The 23,426-nt window shown below is 39.6% G+C and overlaps 1 pseudogene; it reads right to left on the bottom strand.

Annotated features, from left to right (window-relative positions):
• Positions 1 to 19,328: 19,328 nt before the first annotated feature.
• Positions 19,329 to 22,880, bottom strand: LOC139649491 (zinc finger and SCAN domain-containing protein 20-like; annotated as a pseudogene).
• Between the last annotated feature and the right edge of the window lie 546 nt (positions 22,881 to 23,426).

Below are 23,426 nucleotides of genomic sequence, written 5' to 3'. Positions count from 1 at the left end.
ATCAAACTATTTGCAGCTGCACATTTCAATCTACCATAAACTCTGTTTTTTTTTTACTGTTTACTAATTAAGGTATGACAATTTCAAAAATCAGGTTCACTTTTTGCATTTGTAACGCCCCCTAGTGGTACAAGTCAAAATGCTTCTGAGGGCAAGCTCAAGCAACACCAAATTTTGGCTTGATTAGATGAATGGTGTTAGGACATGTTTTGTTGAAAGTTTATTGGTCAATAAAATCCAAACCATTTGGCCTATCAATAACGTTTATACAACTTTGAAAGAGGTCCCAAGATTGTCCACACCAAGTTTTTGTGTGAATCAGATGAACGGTCTAGGAGGAGTTGCAAAAAAAAGTTTTTCTTAAAGAATTTAAAATGGTGGAAGATCCAATATGGTGGACATTGAAAGCGATACATGGATGGACTCAGCACCTTCCAAAGAATATATGGACACAAGGATTTTCTCTCTATGACACACGGCTCAGGAGTTATTGGCCAAAATGTAAAGTTGCTTGCTATAGCGCCACCATCTAGCCAATATGAGTGGGCTGCCTTGCCTGAGTCGTGAGGAGCCATAGGAGCCCACCTGCCAAATACAGTTTCCCCAGCTGCAGACACTTTTAGCAGAGAAAAAGAAAGAAAGAAAGAAAGAAAGAAAGAAAGAAGAATTCCAGCAAATACATACTTGGTACATGCTTGGTACATGCTTGGACAGCCAACAACAGTGGTTCAGCACTACATGCTTGAACCACTAAAAATTTGCTTTAGCTCAAAAGCTAACAAGAGAGACTGCTGTTGGCCCAAGTTACTACAAAAGACTCCCTCCACCACCCCAACTTCCTCCTGCTGTTATCTGTCCACAGGATGCTTGAGCAAGCTATCTCTGAATTATGTCTGGTTTTATGTTACGGTTTTCATATTTTTGAATGATATGAATGATATGTATCTGCTGTGCCTTGGGGGGATTTATTGCGCTGCCTGCAGAATCTCTCACATGCTGCGTGGATTCATTCGGAGACCATAGCCAACTCAAGAGCAGAGCCTTTTCTGCCAAATTCAACTGTATAACCATTTGTTGCCATAAACAGTCCAAACTCCTTTGACGTAAGTGTTTCTGACTGATGTGAGGGTTATGCAATTTGGTAACCAGGGGAAATTTTTACCTTTTGTTCTGCATAGAAAGGGTTGAAAAGTGGGCACATGAAAGCAAGGGAAATTTACACATAGAAATTGTTATGAGCAAAAATGTGAGCTGATTGTGAAAGCAAACATTGAAAACATGCCCACACCTTAGGAACCTCACAAAGGACCTCTCTGGCAGAGTTTGATAGGAAAAATGATCCTACAAAATGTTTCTCTCACGCATGTGTCAGTGCTCTTACAAAATGTTTTGAAATTTACTACGGCTCCCTGCTATTTAACAGGCACACACACAAAATAGCAAATAGGTTTATTGCTCGTCAACAACAGACACGTTAAGTGCATTAATTAAATATGTGTGAGAAATGAGACCAACTTGGTTGTTGTGGTTTGGCTGATTCAAGCTTGTTTCCTCTCCCTGTTTACAAGCACCATAAGTGCATAAGTGTGGCCATAAAGGTTGTCACAAACTATATTGGTTTGTAAATAGCTTCCACCCTGTCTGGCTCGAGTGCCTCATAAAAACTGAAAACAGCTGCATTGGCTTTGTATGAACAGATGGACAAATGCATACGCACACACACACACACACGCACACACACAAACCTGGTATTACTCTCACACATCCATCCTGGCCATCCTACATCAGCCATGTGCGGACACCTCAGACTGTTGACAGTCTATAGTTTCAACCAATTTCAATGCACAGTAATGAGCAGTGGCAATGTCTGGTTACACATATGAGAGGTGCTAAGGGGGAATGACAATGAAATATCATCTTTGAAATATGCTACTCCTATGGTTTGGTCTGTATTAATGAACATTCACTAGCATACAGCCAGGGATACCCAGACAGGGACCTTGTGACCATCCCATGGTCTAGGCCTGTGGCAGAAAAACTGGGTTTTGAGATATACCATACATTCACACTGTGCCTACCAGGTGACTGCAAGCTTCATTTTGAATAAAATGAAGAATAATTTGTGAAACAAATTCAACAAATACTTTAAAAATGTTCCCATCGGCTTCAATTCCTGGCCATTGCTCCATGAGAATTGAGGTGAACTTTTTACATTGTCATTTTAATACAACCTACAGTGCCTTTACTGTTTGAGTACTTGAGCATAAAGGAAATTAGTGAACTTTTAGATTAAACATCACATGCTTGGTTGCTTGTGAATTCATAAATATCAAGCAATTCACTTGGATTTAATTGGTAGTATAGTATTGGTGTTTGAAATGACAACACAGCTGAATTGCCAATGAAGATTCTAGTGGGGGAGATGTGTCATACCTTCATTGTTTTCAATGGCTGAATTCATGAGATCCTAGAGTGCTGCATTTGGAGCATTTCAGCATAGTTCTTCAGTGGCGAGGTGACCCTATGGGCCACTTGTCATGTTTGCTTAGCTCCTCAGATCATTTGGGAGTTTGCAAAGAGGTCGTGTCTAGGGTCCCTGGTCCTGTTTGTGAACCAAAGGAGCATTGTTGGCATTTGGGAAGAATGCCAATGGAATGTTTGCTCTAAAAGCTGACGTGACTGTGTGAGTTTTGGTCTACTAGGATACTTCTAGGAGTCAGTGCTGTTGAGAAAAAAGAGAGTTTTAAGGTATCATGTTATAGATGTAAATTTAGGCCTTCTCATGCCAATGATAAGAGCATACAGGGCAGAGGTTTGATTCTCTGCCCGAACCCGAGACCGGCCCGGCCCGTGGGTCGGGTCAGGTAGGAATTTCCCCTCCATTCCTCGGGCCCGGGCTGGGCCAGTCTCATGGTCACATATAACGTCTTTTTTTTTTTTTAATAATTGGGGTGGGGAGTAAGCTATTTGGTGTGATAATCAGAATGTTATATGTAGGCCCCGGATATACTATAGATATATATATCTATATAGGCAAGCGCAAAGGCTGCTCATGTTTGTTGAACCAACTGAAACAAGTTTCACTTCCGTGTCGCTATTCATTAAGATCCCGTGCGTAATTCTGAACAGATTTCTGTCATTCAAATTTCTCTGTAATCCGCAAAGTCTGATCGTAAATTCCTTGTGTCAATTATGTTTTTATCACCAGTCAATCAAAGGTTACGATTTGAAATGTAAGTGTGGGGTTTTCTCTGCCTACGGCACCACTCGCTTTGAGTCCTTTGTGAGAGGAAGTAGGCTGTTCAGTAAGATCCTGCATGTAACTCTGAACAGATTTTTGTCATTCAAACAACTCAGAATTAGTTTCCTTATAAACAGCCAACTTACTAAGACAATTTCAGTTTTAAACCGGGCTCAGGCCCATAAATGCAGCCAATGGGACGGGCCCGTGCCGGGCTCAGACAGAACGTGCACGGGCTCGGGTCGGGTCGGGCTTATTTTTTTGGGCCCAATCTAAGGTCTTATACAGGGTACATGTTAGCCATCTGTGAACTGTGAATGGACCTTAGGCACAAACCTAGGCTCCTAGATAGCTACAATATTACATGCCAACATTGCATTACACCACTGAAGCAAAGCATGCAATACAGGAGTAGAAATATGCCAGACAAGTGTAATGGCTGTGCTCAGATTGTGCAAATAGTTCTTAATCTTGCAATGTAAGCTGTTTGCAGACAGAACGATTTTGGAATTCCAATAGTGATTACCAGCCACTGGAATTGAACCAAGGTGTTATACTACATGCAGTGTCAATTGTATATAATACTGCCCAGTGTATTCATTTAGCAGGTAGTCATCAAGGCACAGAGGCTATATAGTCTGGGTGAAATGAAGCATTATAACCCCAAAACAATGTTTTTTCGCCCAAATATGCAAATCATCATCCCTGCGTGATCCTAGTGTTTTTCAGTGCGACCCAGTAGGCCTAACCTGCGATTCATTCAGTGACATGGGACGTTTAACTGCCTGAAGGGCATAAGCAAAATCCAACAACGTGAATGACACAGCACTTACTGCTTAGTTATGTCTCTTAAGAGTCCAGAACCCCTCAGCTCTTCTCAGTTCGTTCCTCTTTGCGCCTTTGTCCCCGGGGCTCTCAGACTGGTCCCACTGTCCTAATGCGCCCCTGTTGTTCACTTGGCTGCAGCATTTACATGGTTCATGGAGAACTGGTCATTGTGGGAGGAGTTAAGGGGGATGAAGGGGAAAGGAGGGGGGGGGGGGGGGGGGGCTGCATAGGTCATTTCAGTCAACGTGTACTCAGCTGTCACCGATGCCCCCTTCAAGACACACACACACACACACACACACACACACAGAAACACACATTCAGAATATTCACCTTTCGCTGCTGGACACAGGGTATGGAATAGTTTCAGTATGGTTTCCACAGCAAAAGTAGAGAGGCGCCGGAGTGAAAATTGCTTCTCTCTTTTGCAATCCACTTCACATCAATTTAATTCACTTGGAAGAGAGAAAACGTTTTGGGCGAGGCTAAGAAACCTCACGAGGCTTGTAAAATGTCAAAAGAATGTCAAAAGAAGGCAAGAAAAAAAAAAAAAAAAGTGAATTGGGCATCAGAAACCAAATTCGGTCCAGTTCAGCTCAGTTCAATTCAATATAATTCAGCTCAGTTCAGTTGAGTTCAGTTGAGTTTAGTTTAGTTCAGTATAGCAAAATAAGAAACCCTAGGTGAGTTATGTAAAGGTTTTTGTACTATGAGTGCATGGATGGATTACTGAACGGGCCAACCGGGCACAGGCCCAGGGGCCCAAGAGCTCAGGGGGGCCCCAGGACAGAGCCTGATACATGGTGATGCTGTCTCTAACTTTACATTTAATGCCCTTTTGAAGCGCTGAATTATATGTCCAAAGGCCTTGTAATGTAAAGTCATGGTTTACGAAGACCCCAAAATGTTGTTTTCCACTCCTGATCTGTCATTGCAGGCAATCAGAGGCATTTTGCACTTTAAAATATGTTTTTTAGGTCTAGAATAATATGTGTTTGCACCTTGTAATTCCTTTGTAATTGTTTATTTATTTTTCTCTCCTATAAGTGCAATAACAAAAAAAAAATAATAGGCATAGCAATATTATATACGCAATGAGAGCATACAATCGTTTTTTTATGTATTTAAAAAACTGTTTTGAACTAATTTGACTCGGTCTTTAATAGCCTAGTATCCTACATATGTTATCATCATCTTTCAAAAAAGATAAGCTTATAGGCTTCCACTTTCATTTCCATTCTCACTAGATTAATGGGTGTGTTAGGTAAGACTATTTCATGCTTTGTTTAGCCTTCAGAGGTCTACTTGCTATTTAATTTGCAACATGACTTGCATTCAGTTGTTAAAGGTGATTTACACAGATTCCAAAATTATATTATGAGTGTGTAAATTCTGAGCTGTAAATCCTGAGTTGAGATTCATGTGATATTTTGTGACTGGCTCTGCGTATACTTGTGTGTGTGTGTGTGTGTGTGTGTGTGTGTGGGGAGGGGGGCCTTAGTAGGTATCTGTGCCCAGGGGCCCTTTGTCTCATAATCCGCCTATGTGTGAGTGCTTTTAAATTTTGTTTTACTTGCCTAAACTTAACTGTTAGCTAACATCGTCACATGAAGAACAGATGAAAATGCCGTGTCCAATTCATGATATTGTCACATAATCCAATTTGTGGTGGAGGAGCGTAGTCATCACATTATTTATGTCCACAGCACATAATCTGAATTTCAGCGTCCATGCTCGGTCTCGGTCTCGGTCTCGGTCTCGGTCTCGGTCCCATTTGGACCTGGTCTTGAAACTGAATTGGATCGACTAAGGTGGTCTTAGGACTACAGCCCTGTTTGGACATTATTCAATCTATTATATCTTTTAATTGAAGTTTTATTTCATGACTTTGTAGCAGAAAGAGGCAGTTTAACTCTACTGTCTGCTGAAATGGTGTGTTTAAACTGTTGCACATTTCCATGGAAGACTTTTTCACCCAACTCTTGAGGGCAAATCCATAAGGATGATATTAGCCTATAGTACAGGACAATACTTTCCCAAGGACATCTCCCTGCACTGAAACATTGGAACAGCTTTGATAACACTTGACTTTTTCTTACATCAACACAGCCCAGAACATTCAACAGCAGTGGGACGGGAACAATGTTCCCTTTGAGACAACTTGTTAAGAACCCACAGGGCCTGTATGTCATGCTGTTTCCTAATCAAGGCAATTTAATTCAAACGAATTACTTGGTCTAAAAATATTTTTATGGGAATCTGGATATTATTTACCCATGATTTCAACTGGAATGAATGTACGGTACGAAAGCATAAGACTGGATTTCTCACATTTGCCTGTGGTATTACACATCACATTCCACCAAGACCTTCTCACTTGCATTCCCCTTCCTCAGTGGTGGAAAGTAACTAAGTACATTTACTCAAGTACTGTACTTTTTTTTTTACAATTTAGAGGTACTTGTACTTTACTTGAGTATTTCCATTTCATGCTACTTTACACTTCCACTCTACTACATTTCAGAGGGAAATATTGTACTTTCTACTCCACTACATTTATTTGACAGCTTTAGTTACTAGTTACTTTGCAGATTTAGATTATTAATACAAATTACAAACCAACTAATATATTATGATATATTTTTATAGGTGCAGCTACCCAGCAGTATATAAAGTAAGTAAAAGTAAGTTGCAAAATTTTGTTGTTTTTTTTTACTTTTTATTTATGAACATTTTTCAGGACAACAAGCAAAAAGCAAACAAGAAACAAAACATGAAAAAGCAAACAAGAAACAAAACATGAAAACGCAAACAAATATGAGGTCATGAGGTGATCAATAAATCAAGACAAATTTGCCTAATTTAAAATAAAATATCGCACATGATACATACAATAATTATGAAAGATCTGCCTCATTGGCTACCAGCTGCAACATTACTGTAAAGTGATGAACACATTAATGCATCAATAATTATAGTCCAATAACATGATATATATGATTCTGAAATGGGCCATTCTGCATAATGACTACTTTTACTTTTGCTACTTTAAGTACATTTTGATGCTAATACTTTTGTACTTTTTTGGACTTTTACTTGTAACAAAGTACACTGTTTTACACTGTGGTATTGCTACTTTTACTTAAGTCAAAGATCTGAATACTTCTTCCACCACTGCCCTTCCTCTCTAGCCCTTACTACAAGATGGCTTCACAACACAGCACTAAAAAGCATGAACTATATACTGCTTTTAAAGCGAGTGAATCAATTAAAGGATTTTGCATTCTAGCGATAAGGTCAAGAGTTAATTATTATAGAGTTAATGGTTATTAACTCACTTGCAACAACTGACTTTCTGCACTCATCAAGATGAGCGCTCATGACTCAGCATAGCCTGACAGTGTGTTTCCCACACAATGCCTTTTCCTTGAGTCGCTGTCTGTAAGCTTCAGAGATTACGGAAATGACCCCAGGCACTCACCACTGGAACCATATGTTCCTGTGGTTGCTAGGCATTATTTTATTTATTTAAAGGACAGTCAACAACAATTTTTTTTTTTTTTCACAGCCAGTGATTCCTGTACAGAAACAGGCTGCAGCCAAGAATCAAACCCTCGGCCACATGGGGAGATTGGCATTCACATGGCTTTGGGAAGTGGTTGCACTACGCTGCATCAAATGGTCTCACACCCTCTCTAGAGGAAAGAGCTGTGTGTGTGTGTGCGTGTGCGTGTGCGTGTGGATAAATGAATGGTTGAATGATTTGTAGATGTTGATATTCCATTTTATTGGTGTAGTTATTCAGTGTTTCCATTGACTCTCTTGTAATTACTTGTTAATACTTTCCAAACAACACTGCACACATACACAAACACTCACACACACACACACAAATGCACTGTTGTTCCGCAACACCAACAACACCAGCAACGCCAACATATATATTTTGTTAATATTTTGCTATTTTTGTATTTTGCTATATTTTGTTAGTATTTTGCTTATATTTTGTCAATTTTTCTCACCTCATCTGTCGCCTTATCTGCTGAGCTGACCTGACTCTCGTCCAGCACTTTTCATTGTATTGTATTGTTGACCCTTTGTTAACCCACATATGACAAATAAAAATGAAAACTTGAAAACTAATACCTCACATATATTTAGAGGCCCATAATAACTCAGGACAGTCAAAATGGTTCTAAACATCATATCTGGCTCATGATGAAGTTTACAAAAAAAGGCCAAGGTGGCCATTACGCATTTCTAGTCAAGATATCTGCAAACAAACAAATTCAAACAAACAAATCTTGAGACATTATTAAAAAAATACTTTAATCTATTGATACATGTAAAATTACCCCCATAGTTCATTTTCAAAACTACAGTATGAAGCATGTTGCCTGGGCAATTAAAGACATTTGTGTGAACGATCAGAGGATTTACTTTGATGAAGCTTTTTACAAACCAGATGTCACACAGCAGAAGTATTGATGTTATTTGTTTCCTTATATTTATGTTTGCTGTGGTTATTTTATATTGCATGCTTTTATACATATGCGTTTTATTGCTTGCTGTGGTTATTTTATACTACATGATTTTATACATTTATGTTTTTAATAGCTTATTGCTGTGCTTGGTTTAAGTTTGAAATCTGTTGTTGCTTAATGTTTAATGTATGTTTAACTTCCTGCTGCCTGGCATGTGATTAACCCTAAATACCCGCACCTGGTCGAGATCTTATGGATAGACATTGCTTTGATAGACATCAGACACGGGGTTGCAGCGGAGGGGAACCAATGGCTCACCTAGGAAGAGGTACCACACACCTGGAGCACTTTAATAGTTTTTAACAGACTGTATTTATTATTTTTCTGTAATAAATTCTTGTCGACCCACCTCCCAGGTTTTCGGCTCCTTGGTTGCCTCAGTGTCGCTCCCATTTTCCCCTCTCCCCTCATTACACATGTACTCGAGGAGTGAGCAAAGTACAAGCAGGTAAGGAAATAACTTAAAGACAAACAAATCAAGTCCCACATTAATTTCCCTGCCAAGCTGAAAGTATTTGGGCAAGACGGCAAGATCAAGGTGTTTGACAGCCCACAAGCCACGGCCACTGGACTACGTGAGTTTGGTAATTCCTCAATATTTTCTTAGTAACAGTCTCATTTCTTATGAATTTATTTAATTTTCCAACTTAAGAACTTCTCAAAATAGGGCCTGAATTAATTCTGGTTAATAAACTTTAGGTTTACTGCCATTGAGGCTAGGAGACAAGGCTAGGAGGCTAGGAGACAAGGCTAGGAGGCTAGGAGACGAGGTTAGGAGGCATTTTGTAGATGGAAGTGCTTCCATCTACAAAACAATTGGGGAAAAAACCTATTTAGAGCAACTAGAGCAAAGATTTAAACATTGGTTGCTGTTGGTAACTGTAAAATTTGCAGCTTATTTTCAACAGACATGAGACAGAGGCCTACCTGGCCCTACACCAAATAAAGCTTTACAATAAATGTTCATCTTAATGTTAGGTGTAGGGGAACCTATGAAGACTTTGAACTATAACCTACTTGTCTAAAATGTGTTTAAATATATGATATTAGAGGCTTACCTTTTCACTGTAGGAGTTTTAAGACAGGTGAAGGGCCGTCTTAAAGTTAAGAAAAAAATCAAGAACAAATTTGAGAACTTTCATTTCAAGAATACCATTTATTCCTACGTTTTTTCTTAGGAAGAAACATAAGAAGGAAGTTAAGAAAATATATAAGAACTGTTTTGGAGCATAGCATTTTTTCCTATTTTTTTTCTTAAGACTAAAGTTAAGAAAAAAAATGTTTTTCCTTAAGAGGGTTTTATGAATCCGGCCCCTGATCTGGAGCCACTGCTGCAGGCAGCGGGCTGGGAGATGGCCTGTCTGAGGAGGCGGGAGAACACCCAACTACAAAGAAATGAAGGAATGCTAAGGTACCGTCTCTAAGTCCAAGCCAAAACGCTTGAATAAAATAGCAGGCAAATGTACAGACAAGGGATCTTTCCTTTCAAAAATATCGAGGATGAAGAATTTCTGCCCTTAAACTTAAACTTGCAAAATTTGGGGAGTGTAAATCACAGGTTATTAATGAAAAGTATATGCTACAATTTAAAATTTCAACTATACAGAGCATAATATGTATGAATTTGAACTGAAATTAATTTGATGTCGATCCTGAAAGCAAAGTAAAAAAGGTGTTTGTGTGTGTGTGTGTGTGTGTGTGTGTCGGTGTGTGAACATCACAAGTGCATGTCACAGTGATGTTCACTTGTGATAAGCATATGTTCACTTGTGATGTGCACATCATTTAAAAAACTGTAAGGAATCAATGAATGAATGAAATATTGATAATAAACTGATTTATTTTTGAAATTATTTCTTAATTTACGGGTTTCTATAAATATTCCCACATTTATTTGACCATTTGTTACAGTTTTTTTCTGAATGCTTAAACACTAACGGTGATTCTTGAAGCTCTATCTCTGAAACCATTAACACTTGAAGCCAATGCATTTACCAAGTGCCAAACTGAATGCACGTTCTCTGCTTTACACTCAGTTTGTCATTTTATAACACACTTTTTGCAAAACTGTAAACACAACTCACTGCTTTACACTCAGTTTGCAATTTACAGTAATACAGTAACACACTTCTAGCAACACTGTAAACTTATGGCCAGACCCACAAAGAAGGCGATATTTAGCCAAATTTTTTTCTCGTCTTTTTTTTTCTAGCACAAATGTTTTTGTTTTCTTCTACTGTGCTTTTGTTGTTTGAGGAGTGTTACTGTAGAACATTTTGAGAAAAAAAAATAATGTAAATAACTTTTTCCCCTTATTTGTATTGATAATGTTTGGAATACACATCCATACTTTACACATTTGGATACCTGTGTGTTTACTACATGTATGACAAAACTTTATTGCAAACTGCTCTGCCTTGCACACAGAAAACGCAAAAGCCACAAGTGTTTTTCTTTTATACTATCATTGGTGCTTCGTGTGCTTATTCAAATGATGGTTTGTGTGAACTGTATTGACGCAAAAACACAATTTTTTTTTAAAGAGTTTGAAGAGTTTTGCAAGAATTGTTTGCTTTTGCAAGAGATGTATAATATTTTGCTGGTTTGGTGTAAGGTTTTGTGGTTTGTGTGTCGAGTTTTGCAAAAATAGCCTATAGTTTCAAAGATAGTGCCTAAGCAATCAGACAAAAACTGAAATTCATTTATTTATTGATTGATGTATTCCTTTATTTGTTATTGCATTTATTCATTTATTCATTGATTCAGTCATGCATTCATTCTTTTATTGCTTTATTTGTTATTGCATTTATTTATTCATTCATTCATTCATTCCTTAATATGATAGGCCTGTCCCTCCATAAGATGGTGAGTTTTTAAAGCCAGAAATCTCAGCAGCTGGCCAAGTAATCATTGTATATTTGGAATTGATCAACAACGCTATCCCTAACCATATCAATTTGAGTGTCAGCTTGGCAAATTCACAAACAATTGACATGATTGGAATGGAACTGAATGATTGCGGTGTTGTTTTCCTGCTTGCACATGAAAACAGCATAAGCTCTTACACAATTCCTTCGGTCACATCTTACATTCGCAATCAACAGGCAGCAGATTCGCAAAATGCTCGGAGTGTCTTTATTCTGTCCGACTGCTTGATCAGTGTCTCCTTCAGAATGGTGGCTAGCCAGCCTTGCCACGGCTCTTTACCCCAGACACACACACACACACACACAAACACACACACTTAAGTCCAAGCACCAATTAAGCTGTTATCCGCCTGTCAAACATTCCTGCACTAAGACGTTAGTACAGGCAAACTCAGGCAGACGGAGGATTACAGTAATAAAAGCCAACAGTCACATTTGTTTACCCTAAAGCTATTGAGTTTTGGTTAAGGCAGGAGACGGGGGTTAATGATTTTGATTTCGTGTGCCTGAAGTATGTGTGTGTGTGTGTGTGTGTGTGTGTGTGTGTGTGTGTTGCACGCATGCTGTGTCCACAATCCTACAAAGGCTTTGGTCGGCTATTAACTGCAAGTCCGGATATGAGGAGCCTGCGCAGCAATAATACAGTGTTGCTCAGCCTCATGATCACAACAGATGATTGATTTGCCTTCCTTTCCTTGTGATCCATACAAATATGCCTCGAGTGTTTGTATATTGCCCAAAATGTCACCCAGATGTCGTAAATAATTTCACAAGGGCATTCAAATTTTGCGAGCGCTCAGTAAGGAATATGTCACAGCCCATGGAAAGGTAATTCTATGGCTTCCATGTAATTATGTCATTTGTGGTCTTGAGGGTGCATAGAAACATAGACAAAGTATTAGAATTAAATTCCATTTCAGTTTTGAAATATAGAAATCTAAATGTTTCTCTCTTTTCTTGACACTGGCTATAAATTAAGCTTAAAATACAGCAAGGACATAATCAGCGTCAGCAATCTCCTACCAGTAACTGCTATTATTTTTTATAGTTACAGTGCAAAGCTAGCATTACAAGCATAGCTTTGAATAGAAATCATGTGTCTTTGCTGTCATTGAATAATATTGCTAGGGGTATGTTTTGTGAGGAGCTCTGCCTCAGTATTTAGAAAATCTGAATCTGTGGGTTCATAAAGTTGAAAGTCTGGTCTGAACAGCCAGATGGGCTGTTTTTGAACTGTGCTTCATGGTAGTTATTACAGATTTTTATTACGCATTTCTTGAAATTATGCTCCGTTTCCCAAAACTCTAAACACAAATGCATAACTGCACACTCCTCTTCACAAACTTCAAACTTCCATGTCAAAAGTTACATCTAAACCAAACTTTGCCTTCAGACATCACACAAAAGCCATCAGATACACACACACTACAAAATAGCCATTACACACTGGTGAGATCAATTCAAAACACTACCGTAAAAACCTGTTACTGCAATGAATAATGGCACTTATTGTTTCCCCCCAGAACAACCTCTTTACATGATGAACACAATATAAAGACACACCCCAAATGTTTAATTCCTCAATGTACTGTAGTAAAATAAACTGAAATTGAGTGAAAAAGTAAATGTACTGTGAAAATATGCAACTGATAAAGAACGTAGAATACAGTAAAATAATTTCCATGTATTTACCAATATAAACCAATGAAAAAAACCCAGTTTGTACATAAAGAAAGAAATCACATTATTGCATCATTGCATTATCAGAAACTATTTGTCTCCTTGCCCTTCCTCTTCCTCTTCCACCTCCTCTCCTGTGTCCTCTTCCTCTACCTTCAGGTCTTTGTGGATCCATTGTTCCAAAACAAGTGAACTGACCCATGGCCCTTTTATCTATCTATCTATCTATCTATCTATCTATCTATCTATCTATCTATCTATCTATCTATCTATCTATCCTGAGGTTCTGATTGGTGTGTGAACAATTTTTCACTCTTAGTGTTTGCACCTGGGAATTGTGTGGTAACTGGGTTCAAGCTGTGATGAATTGAGGTAATGATATTGAATGCCCATGCCTTCTAAATGAGCACATGGTGCAGTCAGTGATAAATGAAAGGATTTGTGTGTAGAGTTTTTCACAAACAGTTCCACAAATGTGAATCATGTGTGAAAACAGGGGAATCGTGTTTATAGTTTGGGGAAATGGGTCTGTCTTTTGGTAGATGGCGTAATGGCTTGGGATGTTTAGTTAATAGGTCCAGTTAAAATGTGTAAACGATGGAGAAAAAGTGTAACATTTTACCACAGCATGGTGGACACAGCACCACAGAGCAGTAAAAAGTAAAGATAGCCAGAAGTGTGACACATCCACAAATCAACTCTTTTCTTTATTTCGCAGAATTGAATTAGTAAAGTGAAGTAAAAGTTGTATTATTATGAAAATGTAGCTTTAAAATTGCCGCTAAAGTGTGAAGATTTATAGTTAATCTCCCATAATCCGTGTCATATGCAAATGAGTTTCAATGTCACACGAAATGAGAACGTACTTGGTTCTTTATCTAATAGCTTACATGTGTATGATCATAAAGCAACATATACTTCAACATTTTATAGTAAAGCACATTGCTGTAGCAGTTTGTTGCATGTCATCCTCCTCTCTCTATCCCCAATATTTCCTGTCGTTCTTCACTGTAAAATTTATTAAAGGCAAAAAAAAAAAAAAAAAAATATCCTTCTGAATTGTTCAATATTATTCAAGTTTTAATAGTATGCCTATGACTGTTTTCCGAAAACATATTAAACCGAAATAACTTGACTGGCTTTTCTCATTGAACTTGTTTGTGCTCCACAGTCAGCCCACAGCACAGCACAGAGAGAGAGAGAGAGAGAGAGAGAGAGAGAGTGAGTTTGTAAAAGCTTCTAGGTTGTTGTTTGTTAAAGGCAGCTAAAAGCAAATTATCTGTTTTATTATTCATTAATACTGATATGTCATCATCAAACCACGAGTTTAATGTTTTATTATCTCAACAATACCAATGCTTATAAGAAAATAAAACACCTACGATTTAAGGGGATTTTTAACAGTTTACCCCCCACACACTTCTGGATTCATCCAATGCAGATACAAATACAACATATTGCTGCAAGCGGCGATTCTGTGGTTCAAGCACCAATGACATTAATAGTAAACAAGTTATACTAATTGTAAATAGAACTGCCACCGGTATATTTAAGTTGTATGTAGGGTTTGCGGTTTACTTTTGAAAATGGTGGGTCCCGCCGCTTGAACACCATCAATGTGCAAATCAAACACACCATAATTGGAGAGAAGGTAGTAACATCATCATTACACTGAATTGATTCAATCCAGGCCTCACTAACATTCATGTTAGGGTCATTAAACCAATATAGCATAATTTAAGTCTTGTAAAGGCAGCGTTATACCATGCCCCCTTTAAAAAATGAAAATGAGGCAATTGTTAAAGTTGAGAAATGCAGTCAAAAGCCTATTAAGCACAATAAGTCGTAAAAAGTAAAATGTTATTGAAATTTTCTCAGAACTGCTATAAACTTGTAAAGCATAGCAGTTGCAGGTTTCATAAATAATAATGTCCAAAAGCCAATTGGTTTGTAGTTTTCAAAGCTTAAAAACGGTATTATGATTTTGTGCTTTTTATTACAGACTGCTGTTTTCGTTGGATTGTTAAATTAAATAGACAAAAACTAGAAATAATATGTTCTTTATTAGACAGTACACAAACTCAGTTATACCCTAATTAGACACCACACACCTAAATTATGCTGTAATTAGTATAAATATACTAGTATACCAAAATATACTATACTAAGACACTATTATACCAAATTATACTCTAATTAGAAACCAAATAGGAGATCTTAATACACTATTAGACACCATTTTACAAGATCATAGTCTAATAATTAGAAATCAATACAATGCCATATCAGATCCAAAATATGCTAGTTAGACGCTATACTACCAAATTATGCTGTAATTAGACACCACATTTGTGGTGTCTAAATGGTACAGTTAGCTTCTAATGAGCAACAAATGACCCTGGAAGAAAGTGAAAGTTTCTAATTAGAGTATAATTTGGTATAATAGTGTCTAAGTATAGTATATTTTGGGTCTAATACGGTATTATATGCGGCTTCTAATTACAGCATAATTTAGGTGTATGGTGTTTAATTACGGTATAACTGTGTTTGTTTACTGTCTAATAAAGAACATATTATTTATAGTTTTTGTCTAATTTGATACAAAGTACGGCTTGTTACGTCTTATTCGTGTACTGTAAAATAAAGTGCGACCGAGGATTTTAATTAGGGGCCGGGCAGCTCTGCTGCCGGTCCCTCTTGTATTTGCCAGTGTTATTCTTCTTCTTCTTCTTCTTCTTCATACATTCTTCTTCTTCTTCTTCATTTCTTCCTACAAGGAAATCTGCCTTCCCATTCATGAAAATAAACCAAACTTTGCACATAGGTCCAGTCCCATGCCAAACTTACTCAACTGGCTTTGGGGGTCAGTAGTCCTGATGGTGGCGCTACAGAAACCATCTAAAGTTTAAAACTTCGAAAATTCATAACAAATCAATCATACGTGCTATGGCTTTGCAAGTTTCACCAAAATGAAGAGCAGAAATGTTCAGATGCTTCGAGCTGCCAGGAATTATGAAGTCCATCACTCTGTTTTTTCTCAAAAACTGTAAAACGAATTAAACCTATCTCCTCCCACATTTTTGCTCAATTGACACCAAATTTTTGAATTATCAAAAATTGAGCCCACAGTGCATCAAAATGTTTTACTGTAAACAGTACTGTAAACAACTACTGCAAATTCTCGCTAAATACATCTCCAATGTTCATGAAAATAAATGACACATTTTTCCAGTCATGGTAGATGAAGTGTACAAAATTTCAGAATTTTAGTTTTAGAAGTTTTGACAGTATTTTGAATTCTGCCCTCATGTAAACTCATGTAGTTTGAAATCTGCCTGTAAATGCATGGACAGCTGTTATCCTGCACTCTGGTGGTTGGCTAAGTTCTAGTGTGAAGCCTCCTCTAATTGTCCTACTTCTCAGGTAGCTCAACATGATCAAGACTTGCCAGTAGTGGCAACGGTTGTGAGTTCAAGCCCTGGGTGCTGCAGAATGAACATGCTTATGTCTACTCAGGCATTGTGCTCTGTGGATTAGACTCATGATTTCAAAGATACTTCAAGGTTTAATGATAATTTGGGTCCGGACAGGTCTGCTGATGGACCCTCATGTATTTCTCATTTGTCTTCCCTCCTCTTCCTATTTTTCCTCTTCCTCCTCCTCTTCTTCCTCTTCCTCCTCCTTCTTCTTCTTCCTCTACCTCCTCAAAATGCCCGGCCCCAACTCACCGCTGCGCAGCAGCTATAATTTTCACCATATGTTCTTATTAGGTTACATTTTAACCTGTTTTGCAGCAGTGTTCACATGCAGAATCTCCCCACCACCACCACCCTCCTGATCTGTCTAGCACATTTTTCCACTCTGCTTGCATCTGTAATTGAAACACTGTGAACACTTCATTAACAATTTCCTCGGTAGGAATATTTTGGGCTGGTTGGCCGGCATTTTGACAGGATGCTGGCTAAAACATTATAGCTCATGATTGCAGAAGCTGTTGTGTGTGGCTACTCCTGCCAATGCAATTTGTTTGAGAGAACAGGTTGACCTTGTCTGGTCACTTTCATTGAGGCTGATTTTGTTGAACAAGAGTAATTTATACAAGATGGCAGTGTATGTCAGGCCAGGACAAACAGTATTATCAAACCTGTACAATATGCCAAAACCACATCAGCAAGGCCTGTCTATTAGGCTTTTGCTGTTGCTTCATTGCCTATTCCACCTCTGTCCTTTAGAGGGGAGCAGAGTCATATGACACTCTCGTCTCTCCCAGTCTAATTTGTAAATCCTGCCATATCCAACTTGTAATTCAAGCTCACTATCCCTTACCCAATGATTTCCAAAAATATACTTTATGTGAATGAAATTAGATTCCATTCCCTCCACTTGCATATCATCTTTGTCCTTACTGACCCAGTGAAACAGCATTCCAGGGATTCTTTACCTCAAATGCACCTGCAGTGGCCTAATGGACTCTTTAAATTACAGTAGTAGTTCTTTAAATGTGAAGGGCAGCACAAGAGTCTATAAATGTCAGAGTAACCTGGCTATTCGCCATACTCTGGTTAAAGTCTTATTTAGGTTAATCTTTTTCCAAGTTCCTTTGAGCTACAATCTGGGTTAGGGTTAATAGTATAAGTACAAGTAAATTGTCTACTTAACATTGTGTTTACTCCGCAAACGCAATGATGATTTTATGGCTGCCAGTCTTTCCCACTCCCATTGTAAATCAGGCTTCGGCAAGCAGCAGCAGCACTTCATTGCCCTGGGGCCTCTTCTCACTTGAACTTTTTTCACCCAGTCCTCTTTTTGTTTTTTGCATACTCTGAATTGCCTGATGGAAAGAATCCCAGTCTGTTTCCCATCTCTGTTTGTACCCCCACAACACATTTTTTAGTAATTGTGCTCCAGTGTAGACTTACAATGGTTTCAAGTTAACAGTCAAAAAGAACCTGGTACACTACATGAATATCATGTATAGTAAGTACTGCTCACTGCCATGTTTTTTTGTTGACATCAATATGTACCCATATGCTGTGCGATTCTGAATTTGACAGAGTGAAAATCGTAAGTAAAACCAGTAAGATGTTTCCATGCCACAGTAACCCATTTAATATGGGAGTAAAGCAGTCTGTTAGGTTAGGCACAGGGAGGCTTGATGATACGTCATCATGGAAGCATTCATATCAGGAAGGGGGGACATACAAATCATCTCTACTATTACTAAAAACTAATGCAAAATGTATTTTTTTCCTGATCTTTTTGGGGTAGGCCTGAGCACTGTGTTTGTGTTCAGGATATCTGCAACGCAGTCATCATGGTGCTGCTTCCTGCCCACATTACATGTCCTGATGCTGACAAGTTGGTAGAACTGGCCACTTTCTTCCATAATTGTTAAAGAGTACCACAGTGTGTTGGTGCAATAGATGGAAGCCATATTCCAATAACAGCACCAGAGGAGTATCCTCGAGACTATTACAACCGGAAAGGATGGCATTCAATTGTTCTGCAAGCAGTTGTGGATGGCAAAGGTCTTTTCTGGGATGTGTGTTGGCTATCCAGGGAGTGTGCACGACGCAAAAGTACTACGACAACGAGTCACATTTGTGGGAAGTCCTAAGTGACGGGGAATTACTCAGCCAAAACAAAGTGACCATCTCTGGCCTGTGAGTTGGACATTACCTGATAGGGCTCATGAAGCCCTTTTCGGACACTGGCAGACTGACCCCTGAACAACACACCTACAATTACAGTAGTGCACGATCAGTTGTGGAGATGTCTTTTGGGAGATTAAAAGGACGATGGAGGTGCCTCCGAAAAAGAAACAACTGCAAGCTGGAGCTGAGCAAGATAATGGCACTGACCTGCTGTGTGCTTCATAACATTTAAGAGGAACATGGCGACAATTTCACTGAGGAGCACTCAGACAGGCATGTAAACATTCAGCCTCCTGTTCAGGCATTACCTGAGCTTGGTAATGCAGAAGGGGCTGACATTAGAGCTGCATTACAGTAATGGAGTACTTTAACAGAGGGAACGAGTGATCTTTTTTTGTGCAGTAAACATGTGTGCAAACTAAATAGACTTTTCAATAAAATTTAAACACTGCACTCATTTGTGGGATTGAGCCTCCATCACCGCCACCATGCGCCCCATGAGCCCAAGATGAGCACTTGCGTCTGCTTCCAATTTCTGCAGCAAGGCGTCATTCATGTCCTTGCTGTGCTGCAAGAACCTCTCATCTGCCCTCTCCAGATATTGCAGCAGCTCCACATTGTTGTCTCGCTTCCTTTTTCCTGTGTACAAGAACAATAATTAACACAGATCTTCATTGTGGAGTCATGCCATTGCAAATAATTGTTTTCTGCAGGGAATGATGAGATAAATTGCACCGGTCCAACCTACCTTCAGGAGCTCCTCACCCCTCAATCCTCACCCCGGACAGTCAGATCTGGCAGCTTAAATCTTCTTGCTGTGCCACGGACAAAGCTGACAAGCATGGGAGATCATGCCTTTTCGTCACCGGGGCCACGCCTGTGGAATCAGCTCCCAGGAACGATTAGGGGCCTATAAAATTTTAACACTCACCTGTTCCTCTCTGCTTTCCCCTAGGGTCCCGGTTCATCTGTGCCTTCCCTTTAAACTTGGGTCTCTAAATTTTTATCTCTAATTTTATTCATCTTATTTTAACCCTTATTTTGGTTTATGCCTAATCGCATGATTTTTTTTTTGTGTAAACTGACCAGTTTTAACGTTGTACTATGATTGTTTTACTCTTTCTGTGAAGCACCTTGAGATTTCTTTGTATTTTAAAGTGTGCTATATAAATAAAATTCATTATTTATTATTATTAAGAGTATGCTCCTGCCAAATGCTGGTCAAAACTTGTCTGTGGCAGGTAAATTTAGCTTTAACTTGTTTAGCCTATTTTTAATGAATGTTATATATCAAAGCAATTTGAATTGGTGTGGATTAAGGCTCTATTCTGTATCACACATTTCTACTATCAGGTACATTTTACTTTTTTCATTTGTTAGTATTTCTAAGTAACCTGACGCGCCAGATGGTTTGTTACCATCTGGGAAGTCGTCCTTGGAAACTGTTTGGAAAAGGGCAGGCACTTTCACAAAATACTGTCTATCACCATCTGTCTATCACCGTCTATCACGGGCTAACTTCAACCAATCAGATCAACGAACCATATAAACAAACTCTTGCCGAAGCCAGTTGGGAGAAGAGCGAAAACATCTTTTCCATCCAGAAAAGCCTTCACTGCCGTTCTTTGCTCTTCTTTCAATGAAGAAATACTCTCCAGTTCAGAAATAACTGATGTTATAGCAGCATCTACGCTAGCCTCTTTAGGAGCCGCCATTGTTGTGAACGAACAGTCGCTTCTCGCTGTCGTAAACCACGACCCCAGCTGCCCTGATTGGTCCGCACCACTGTGGTTCGGCCACAAACGCATAACTTGAAGCCTGGCAAGATGGATTCTTGCATGATCGTGATCTTGCGAATCCAGCTGCCTCGCAAGGTACATTTCTTTTTTTTATAAAGATTTATTTTATGCTTTATTTGAGAGATATAGTGAGAGAGAGACAGGAAGGTATGGGAGAGAAAGCGAGGGGAGGACATGCAGCAAAGGACCACGGGCCGGATTCGAACCCGGGTCGCTGCGGGAAGGATTGAGCCTTATGGTACGCACCCTACTCGGTGAGCCACCAGGGCGCCCCGCAAGGTACATTTCTAAGGCTTTCTCCATGGATATCCGAGGTGCCAGACAAAAAGAATTGAATGTCCAGCTACCTGCCACAGTGGTAGGTGAAGAAAAATAAAAACATTATGTCAGAGCCTGATTGTCTGGTGTGACAGACTACTATATACCCAGCACAACAAATCTTACCCTGTCTGGTCTGTTGAGATGAAGATGAGAAGCTTTAAGCTCCTGAGCTGCAAGATGGTGTGGGCAGTGCAGTAGTGACGGTAGCTCCGCGTTAGCATCAATGGCCCTCTTTACACCTTGCATTAACATGCGTCTCGTATCCAGATTGTATCTAGATATGATTTAACCTGATTACATTTACACCTGGTATTAACATGTGTCTCCAGTGTCTACATTGAGATCCGATTGAGATCCGATCACTTGTCCAGCTCAAACAACCGAACGTCACATCCTCCTCTCGTTTGCATGGGTCCAAAAAAAAAAAAAAAAAAGATGATACCCATCTGTGAAGCCACGCTATGGACTATGGTTTCTGCGGTGTGCCTGGTGTTCGCGGTGCGGAGGGTCTGTGCGGCGAGTGCGGAGCTCCGCAGGGGGTCTGCGGAGGGTCCGCACCGAGCTCCGCGCTCCTCTCAAAAAATGAAACTCTGCAGAGGCCTCCGCAAATGCCGCAATCAGTTCAGAGGCTATGATTGGTTAATGGTTGCTATATTAGTTGGTTACCAGGGAAGTAAGTGTAATCGAGTGACAGCCAAGTGACAGCTGACAACCGGCAAAAATGGACAATACCGCGCTGCTACCGCATTTACCATGAAATGCTGTGCCTCTGCGGAGAGAACGGTCTTGCCGTGAACACCGCGAACACTGGGCGCAGAAACCATAAATTTGCATGCTTGCTTTTGGAAGCGGGGGAAGAAGCTGTCTTCAACAACTGGAATGCCGAAGACGAAAGTCGGCGCGATTACGTATTTCCGCCCACGTAGTTGTTGTATGTGGATTGAGAACGCAATTGCATTTACACTTGTGTTCAATGTGGTCACAATGCGTCCCTGACCACCTCCGGAGGTGGTTTGGCCGATCGGATCACAATCCGTCCTCAATGCGTCTTGGGTGCATTTACACCTGTACTTTCATGTGGTCAAGCACTATCCGATTGCAATCCGATCACCCAAAACGCATGTTAATGCAAGGTGTAAAGAGGGCCAATGTTGTCGATGGCAGACAACTCTATAAACAACAACAAAAACAAGAGAACAGTGCTTTAAAAAACAAACTTGTCCACTACACTTTATACAATGTTAGCCTTTTGTGAAGCCAAATGTTAAGTGACGTTGGTAGGTGAGCCAATGGCAATGTTAGAAAGTAGCATGCTAACGTTAACTATTGTTACCAAGGCTAGCTGTTGATCAGCTAACATTACCCAAGCAAGCATAGCTACTAATTTCTAACATTGATGTTACGAACGTAACATTGATGTGAGAAACTAGTAGCTCGATAACAACAGCTGGCAACAAGGCAAAACTTTTGAAAAATAAAACCTACCAGGATCAGTGGAAGTTTGCAACAGCGTATCATCCACCATCGCCTCGAGCATAGCTGTTGCCGAGTTCAAGGCCCCGGTGAGTTGGCACGCTGGTCTGTCGCCGAGGACCGAGTCAAGTACATTAAAATGGGGATTTCTCCGTGGCCGACCATTGCCGCTTCGCCCGAGGTCCATCTTTTGGGCCCTGTAATCCTTTTTCAGTTTCTTTAGTTTGTTGTTTATTTGCTCAATGCTTCTGTCATACCCTGCTGCAGCCATCTTGCGCTGTATTTGTTCAAACACCGGTTTCGTTCTTGAAGCTCCCTCGAGTTTATTCTGAATCTGTCGAGGACCACAATGCAGGGAGACAGTTTGTCTCCTCCACGGCCCACTGCTGCTTAGATTTCACGTCCATGTCCATGTCCATGAAGCTTTTTTAACAATGGCGGTCTTCTTGGTCTTGTTAGTTTTGGTTGGTCACGATAATCCCGCCCCCAGCCCCTGACGTAAGCGAAGAACTGGTTTGAGCTTAGGCACCAGCTCCGAACTGGCCCTCGAACTGCCTTGGTCGAAAAGAGGTAATAGTGAGGTAACAGGCTCCATGTCAGCGTTCTCCAAAACAGCTGGCCAGGAACTGGTTCTTTAGGGCTCCAAAAAAAAATGACCCAAAAATGACAATAGCAGCATAGTTTTATAACCAAACAATTACACTGTGGGTCCAAAATTCCAACATGCACCCTACAAAAGGAAACAGATGTTACCTTCCAATGCTGTGAGAAATATTATAATTATGGGTAGAGTGTGCTTGACCGGTGTTTTGACTGACATGAGGATGAGGAAATAATGACAAAATTTTCATTTTTGAGTGAATTATTCCTTTAAGAAGAAAAATATTCCTGCATATAAACATAGTAAATGTCTATCCAATATGCTAATAATGTTCCTAATGTTATGCTACTAGACCTTT

The sequence above is a fragment of the Centroberyx affinis genome, unplaced genomic scaffold (assembly GCF_046629955.1).
Source record: "Centroberyx affinis isolate AG114_WGS23_722 - 3 ecotype Tasmania unplaced genomic scaffold, CSIRO-AGI_Caff_v1 ptg001357l_1, whole genome shotgun sequence".
Taxonomy (NCBI): domain Eukaryota; kingdom Metazoa; phylum Chordata; class Actinopteri; order Beryciformes; family Berycidae; genus Centroberyx; species Centroberyx affinis.
This window is presented reverse-complemented; position numbering and strand designations above follow the sequence as displayed.